The sequence below is a fragment of the Homalodisca vitripennis genome, chromosome 3, assembly GCF_021130785.1.
Source record: "Homalodisca vitripennis isolate AUS2020 chromosome 3, UT_GWSS_2.1, whole genome shotgun sequence".
In the NCBI taxonomy this organism is placed as follows: Eukaryota; Metazoa; Arthropoda; class Insecta; order Hemiptera; family Cicadellidae; genus Homalodisca; species Homalodisca vitripennis.
Window position 1 is genome coordinate 99,026,590 of NC_060209.1, and position 7,992 is coordinate 99,034,581.

The 7,992-nt window shown below is 33.3% G+C and overlaps 1 protein-coding gene across 1 annotated transcript in view; it reads right to left on the bottom strand.

Moving 5' to 3' along the window:
• LOC124357241 (protein dachsous) overlaps nt 1-7,518 on the bottom strand; it is a 307,451-nt gene extending 299,933 nt beyond the window's left edge. The window contains exon 1 of the mRNA XM_046808795.1: nt 7,354-7,518. The gene's annotated coding sequence lies outside the window, so the exon portion shown is untranslated. The remainder of the gene's footprint in view (nt 1-7,353) is intronic.
• Nucleotides 7,519-7,992: the final 474 nt, after the last annotated feature.

Below are 7,992 nucleotides of genomic sequence, written 5' to 3' on the forward strand. Positions count from 1 at the left end.
TTCAGTGGAGTAGCGTTAGTGTTATCCTATGTTAATAAACAATTTACGCGCGTGTTAATAGTACTGAACAAATATGTTACACTACATAGCAATAGTATTTTATTACCTAGACAGACACAGTTGTTTTATAACTCCTTGTTTTTATTAGTGCAAAACCCTCTTTCATAAACCTATATTAACATGCAAAAGCCAATTGTTTTCTCAGTATTAAGCTTGATGTATTTTTTATGGAGCGCCTTTACCAAGTTACATGTACATATGTTAACAGCTTTGAAGAATTACGGCGTCCTTAAAAAACTGCCTTGATTAGATATTGATTGTACAGTTTAGTTTAACACTACCATTACTTGTGTTATGTTATTCACTACTTTATTTTATTAGTTGTTCTTAATTATCAGGTAACATTACATATCGAAACATTACCCATGTATATATTACTTGTTTGGGTTACTTTAATGACTGATAAAGTCAGTCTTTTATAATGTTGTAACAGTTAAGTTCTATCAATGGATCAATAACTGGTTAAAGAGTCAATAAAGCATTTAAATGTACAATATCTTTACTGTGTTCATTTGTCAGGCATACTAGATTTAATAATTTTAAAATTACAATAATCGAATCGAAAGCCTATATGGAATTAATCGATTCGTACTTGTCACTTATGACACTTATCAGTAAGTACTAACTTGATGCAAGATATGGGTAAGAGTTCATATAGCGAATTTCTAGTTGTATAAAATTTCAGTATATACCAACCCTAATATTAAACGTACGCTGTGCTTTAAAAATATACACCCACCGTGTATCAATTTTGTTGTATTGTATTTACAAATTTTATAACCTTTGTAAACGTAATTTCTGCAATAATTATTACTGATGTACTATTCTTTTTAACTAGATATGATTATAATGTGTTAAATGATATACTGTTTATTGTTCTACAAGTAATTTAGCGGCACATGGAGAATATTTAAAAATGTTTACATGTAACTAAAATTTGATTTAAAATAAAGGAAAAGAAAATCATTTGACTTCAAACTATCCGGTTGCCTTTAGTTTGAAAATTTATTTATATTAAAATTGCTTTAATTACTCAGATTAGTACTTTGGGATTTGGCTCTAAATTTTAAATTCCTTTTAGGTTGAACATATTTTCTAGTTTATTTCGACTGTGAAATCGCATTAGCAGATAATGATCTCTCATAAATTTTATGAACAGTATCAAACCTATGATTAATCATTCTTAGTCTTAATGGAGTGATGGTTATTTCCAATATAACCTTTGGGACAGAATTCACAGATTAGTTGATAAATTACTTTTTTGTGGTGCAATAAACGTTTTATATATATATATATATATATATATATATATATATATATATATATAAACAGTATTAGCAATTTAACAAAATGGAATGAGACTTACAAAATCTACCTACGTTATTCTAATCGTTGAAAATGACCGAGTAGTTGTACGAGTGAACCTTTTGCTGTAAGGGTTTGGAGATTTCCAGGCCAATAAATGTCTAGGCACTTGAAATCGACCCCCTTTCGTTTCCTGCAGTGAATACCTGTACGCTGACGACAAGTAATCAATTAGGGGTAGCATAAATAGAGACGACGAGAGACGGGTGAGCCCATTAGGGTCTGCGAGCGTTCAGTTGGCCTGGGCATGCGTACAAATCACATTGAACTACTACTGTACGAGTACTAGACGCTGTTATCTTGATAGAATTCTTCTAATGAACGCTAGCTTCACGGCCGTCTCCACTACACTCTTCGGATAATCATTCTACTGCTGCAGTTCACCCCGTGTAGCCTTGTGACACATCAGAGTGGTATTTATTACATAACCGATTGCTTATGTATAGCTCAAAATTAGAATTGAACAAAGTGAGTCATTTATGTAATAAAGTTAGTGACACTAAAGTTTCGTTATACGATGTTACATGAGCAATGTCTGAAACATGAACTTGCCACTATGCTCTAATGCACTCCATTCTACCAATGGTAAGGGTAAGGAATGTATTTGCAAAGCTCCATTGCAGCATGATATTGCCTACGCAATAATAACCTATTCATTTTTCATCACTATTTTTTATTTGATCACTATTCTTTTTTCAAGGCCATTTTTATTTGAGAAACTAAAATTAGGACAAATTCAACAATTTAATCACTAAATAAACTTTTCATTATTGTTTATGCTACGTCTATCTAAACCCAGTGATTAGTGTTAAATAAGTTTTCCACTGTATGATGCAATCGCTTATGTAATGATGTAAACATTGCCAAGAAAGTGAACAACGTTTCTTATCGGCAATCTATCATTCAGTACAAGCAAAAGAAATTATATAATTTTATTATATTAGTGTAGCTTTATTCGTCCTATATCAAATAACAGAGCATTAAATGTGGGTTGAAACATCAATGTATTCGAATTTTTTTTTTTTTTTGTCGTATTTAATTTCATGGAACACATCTTTTTCATCACATGCCTACGTCATTAAAATCAGAATGTTGATTGCAAAACAAATATAAAATATTTGATATTATTCCCATGCGCGACATCAGCATATGAATATTAGTTGTGGCCTTACATATTAAATGAATTTAAGCATTTGGAAAACACAATAATGTTACATCATTCATGCGGATATCACAATGCTTAGAGTAATTTTGTTTTAATGTAGAACAATGCGTTAATACGTACGCACGAAACATTAATAATAATTTAAATAAATAATGTAATAGTATTGTAATAATTATAGTCCATGCTTTTATAAAAATAAAACTTTTTGTTTATCAATTTCTAAAACGTAACAGTTAATATCAAAACGCTATTTAAGTTAGAAACAAAATACTGAAACTTGCATTATTTAATTATACTATTACCGTACTAACACACAATTACTTTTACAGTTTAAATTAGGTTGACATTAAAATGTGGTTATGTGATTTTGCTTATTGATGTACTTTTTCAATTTATCGGTTTCATAATAATTTTAATACGTCGCTATGAAAAAAATACAAATAGATTCATTTACAAAAAATAAGGTAAAGTTTATTTGAATATTTAAAATAATCAGAGATGATAAATAATATCGCTAGTAAATTAAACAAAAGTTCTACATTGAAAAGATGTATAGAACTTAGCAATCTCAATGATCTATTTCAGTTGAGGAAGTTCAGGAATTTTCACAATCGAGATGATTAATATACATTTATTTAACCATATTGTACTAAAAATAGTTTTATATGTAATATTCATATTTTTCTACATATTTCCTTTTGCTACACTTTACTAACATTTGCTAATCTTCCTTACAGAATAACCTTTGATCACTTTAATAACCGACTATTCCAATTAAAGAAATGGAGTCATGGATTTATTAACAAAAATGTGATTTTCGGTATATTTGGATCTGTAACCTTTTCTGTCTTTTTTTACGAGAGTTTCTTTGTACGCGCCAGTGCATTTTAATTGATTATACTATACGTTTTATGGGGAAACGGTCCTAAGGCACTTGAAAATTATTTTCTTATTCGGAATTGAACCGCAATCTTGGTTAGATTATCTTTTGACTGCGGTAAATGTGATTTCTTCCTTTAATTGATAAATATATTTTGTCACGTATTTAGGCGACTTTTTACATTCAACATTTCTCAAAAGTACCTTAACTTAATTTTGGACTGGTTAACATATTGGTAGGGTCCATACTTTGAGATTTGTAGTATGTTTGCTTTAAAATCAAAAGAGCTATTGTGGTTGTATTGTTTTTAAAACTTCTGGTGATTTTCTCAATCCAACTACACATGAGAGCCGATATAGCCTAGTTCAATATAATGTGGCATATTGACCCATTCTTTGTGAGAGAAGGTTTTAATTTAATAAAGATAATATAAAGATTACAATTATTCCAACTATTAATGCCTTAAAAAAGTAACAATAAAAATTGTAACGAGCTTAAATAAAATATACAATAAGTAATGAATTTTCTCATACAGGGGAACCATAACTAAAATGTCCTCATAATCATAGCATAGGGACTATCGTCCCATATTATTTACTTCAGACGATTATGTACTGTTGCCCATAGTTTCATGTTTAATTAGGCAAAATTCAATACTTATTATACCTATATCAATAATCACTATTTGGTACAAATACACGGGTTCATAGGCTAGACTTCACTCAGGGTTTTTAATAACTGATGAATAAACTAATAAATAGCCTATTGTTAATATATGATACCAATCCAATAATTTTTGTTTAGCAAAATCAAAATTTGTAACTCTCCGTAACAAAGTTTACTCTCTGTCCATACTAGTTTATAGTTTTATATGTTCGTGTAAAATATTGTAACTTAACATCAGAATTTGAAAACGTTAAGTGATTATACTTCCTAATCTGTAGCAAATATATTATAACTAATTTTCTTATAGTAGCCTATAGTATAGTTAACACTAATTTAAACATTCTATTAAATAAACTTTATTTTTACTGATATTTTACTCTATTTATTAATTATTTAACTTATGAAGAATGTGTAAAATTAATCAAATAGATATTTAGCTCCTACATGTATACTTATTAGAAGTGTACATAAGTAACAAGAGTATGGACATAATTAAATTTTGAATCTAGTATTTTCTATCTATTTACTATTAAAATCATCTTTAATCGCGTTTCAAAGAGGTTGCCCTATTCCATGTTTTAAGAAAATACCTAGACATTTTCCGAGTATTACGGATTCACTTTTCTCCCAAGTTTCTCTCTATACTCGTAAGAATATATGAGGTGAGCCTGATACGTTTTGGCCTAAAAGTATACATTGTTCAATCTAACTTTAAAACAGATACATTTACTGCAAAAAATGCGTAACTGGCATGTTTTTGTATTTATGAACTTAAGGTTCATGATTCTAAGTTTTGTAATTTTAAGTGAATGAGAGTGACCCTTGAGTAATATAACATTTTATATCTTAAACTTTATGGTACAAGAATGAATTCAGAACTTCTATTAATGATGATTTATTAGTTATGGACAGAACTAAACTTCAAGACCTAAAGATTGTTATGTATGATTTCTATCGGTACGCTTCAGCTAATAGTTTCATGATTCGCAACAAGGCTATTATTATTCCCATCCAAATGAATCATGAATATAACGATCTTGCCGCCCGGATGTAGACTGTGTACATTCTTTGGTCTTACTCGTTCTCAGAAATGGACATCGGTCGATCTTAGGACGAAACTTACATTTCGTCCTATTGTATACCAACCAAAACAACTTTCGGAAATAAATTTATCGCAAACTGGGATTGGTTCAGTGACAATGTAATACGGAAAAAACCGGTTCTCGCTTTAAAAAACGTAAGAGAATCGGGCATTATTCTGCCGGACGGCGGATCGAGGGTACGGACTGACCCGGTGTGGCGGATTCGGAGAGGTTTTTGTTGGTGTGGGGTGTCGAACGGTGGAATGCCAGTGCCAGTGCCACGGAGTGGCTGGCTGGGCCGACCCGCCTAACCTCCTCGTAGCGCTCGCTCTCTCTCTCTCTCTCTCTTCCATCTCCCCCCTCCCATCCACAGCGGACCGCGCCGCACTCGCCAGGCCCTCGGGTAATTAACAAAAAATAATTATTAGTCGCCTCCATAGGTGTTTCCTAAATTCTTTTGCGTTCTTGAGTACGTTATGAAAAACTATTTCGGAGCTGAATCGTTGCAGTCTTTGGAGTTATCATAAGACCGAGAGACGGTGTACAGGATCATTGCACGAGCACGATACTTCAATATATACTTCAGATGTATATTCTTCTGTACATAAAGGAAAAATTAGAAAGAGAGTAACGAACGAATCATCATTTGAATACTAGATCAAGCATAATGATGTTTGACCTAGCAAATTTTGGGACTTGAGACTGTTACTCCAAGATGTTTGCAGGCGGTCAGTTTTAGTGAGCATTTAAGTTATTATTTTTTTAAATTGTATAAATTAAACGGTAAAAGACTCTGAGTTTGAAATGTAATAAACGTATAAATGCAAGTATAAATGTAATAAAAGCAGTTCAATTATAGCCTTATAGCCCCACAATTTTTACTCATATTAGATGGATTAGTGTCACTATTTAAACGTTGCGATTTTCCTTCATAGTAGTAAAACTGTATCGTAGTTTTGGGAGATATTTTATATGGCAATTAGATTAGATAAATTATCTTTTTTTATTTTGAAGTCCACTAATTCACTGACATTGAAATGTAACATGTCTTAAGAAACTGTTATATCATCTAGTTTATGTACTGTCCAAAGAAATCTTTTGGAGATTAAATTACCAACACAAATAATTCCTAGTTTATTTCTACAAACTGTGATGGCTTTTTAAGACCTCAGTGACAAAAACTAGTCGGAAAGGACCGGTGGAAATGGCCGGCGGCCAGAGGACTGTGTCTGTAACGTGTCGGATGGACCGGCTGGTATGAAACTAAACACATGCCTAGTGTAGCCTGCCGTGGTCAGCGTCAACGTCCTAGCGCGGTCCGAGCAGCTCGCCTAGCCTCTCACCTCTCCCGTTCTGCGCTGCGCCGTGCCGTAATACTAGCGCCCTCAGCTGTTCTCATTTATCACGGTACAACTCTACCATTTCGCAAAGATTTTATACGATTTATAAATTATAAGCGACCTTTACGTATATATAAATGGTCATGATGACGCTAGTTTTGTTTTTGTTTTGAACATTTTCAGTTGCGCGATTCCGTTCAACCGAGCGTTGATGTCTCCCGGTGGACTACCCAAAAATGCTGATTTCCTGAGGTAAAACTATATATTTGGAAAAGTCTTCCTTTATTAACAACAATATGATCCTTCTATATAGAAACATTTGTATATCCATTGTATTTGTAAGAATATATACCGATTTAATAGGGGTATTATTTCTTTCTTTAGGTTGCAATTGTTGTATAATAAAAGCTGGACAACCACTACAAAATCTTAACACATCTTTTAAAAGAACACGGTCATAAAACGAAATAACGTACTATAATTCTTACTTTATAAGAGTTCATTTTTACGTCGACTTGCATGAATGATATTAAATACTGTCTTATTCCCAATTGGTAGTGAGATATCAATTTTTTATCTAGGCAGTTTAAACATACAAATTGTTACTTCTATCGTGTTTTAAGAAACAACTAGACTAGACTACGTTCATTCATTTAACAATCACACTGTTACTTTAATTTAATACCTATTATTGGCGTTAAATGATAGATTATGGTTATTCTTATGGCTGACATCCTACGGTTTGGAACCAAGAAGTGACGACCTCAGAGTCCACCAGAACGGACTTGACCGTACCTGATCTCAGAGTATCCTAGCTGTGTGTGTATCCTGTCTCATGGTAGTGCTCTGACACACTAACACTGCACTGCACTACACTCACACTGCACTAACGACACACGCAGGCCTCTCTCTCGCATGCGGGTAGCTGAGTCGGCACAGGCACTGACACTGAGGCAGCAGTGGACGGGTCGGCCGGGCCGCCGACACACAGGACAGGTTTTAGCCGTGCTCGCCTGGGATCTCGGAACCGACGGACCGCTCTCAGTTCCCCCTCCCACATCGGATGGATACATTATGCATACCTTACCAGGTTTCTTCGCTACCTCTCCGCGCCCCGCGCCGCGCCGGGCCACTCTACCCTCGCCACACTTTTACTCCTAATTGTTTCTTCTACCCTTCCTTCTCGAGCTCGGTGTTTTCGGGCTTCACAGTACCCTGGTACTAAATTGGACAAAATATAAAGGTGTAACACATGGTAGTTGAGGGTAGACTAGTTAAATCGCCATGAAAATATTATTTTTCACAGATCATCTGTTTATTTCTAATTTGAAGTAACTAAATTTAAACATGACCTTAATATAGCACGTAGGTGTTATGTAAATCAAGACACAATTGATGTAAACAAATGTATTGTTTCCGATGTTTTTGCGGCAT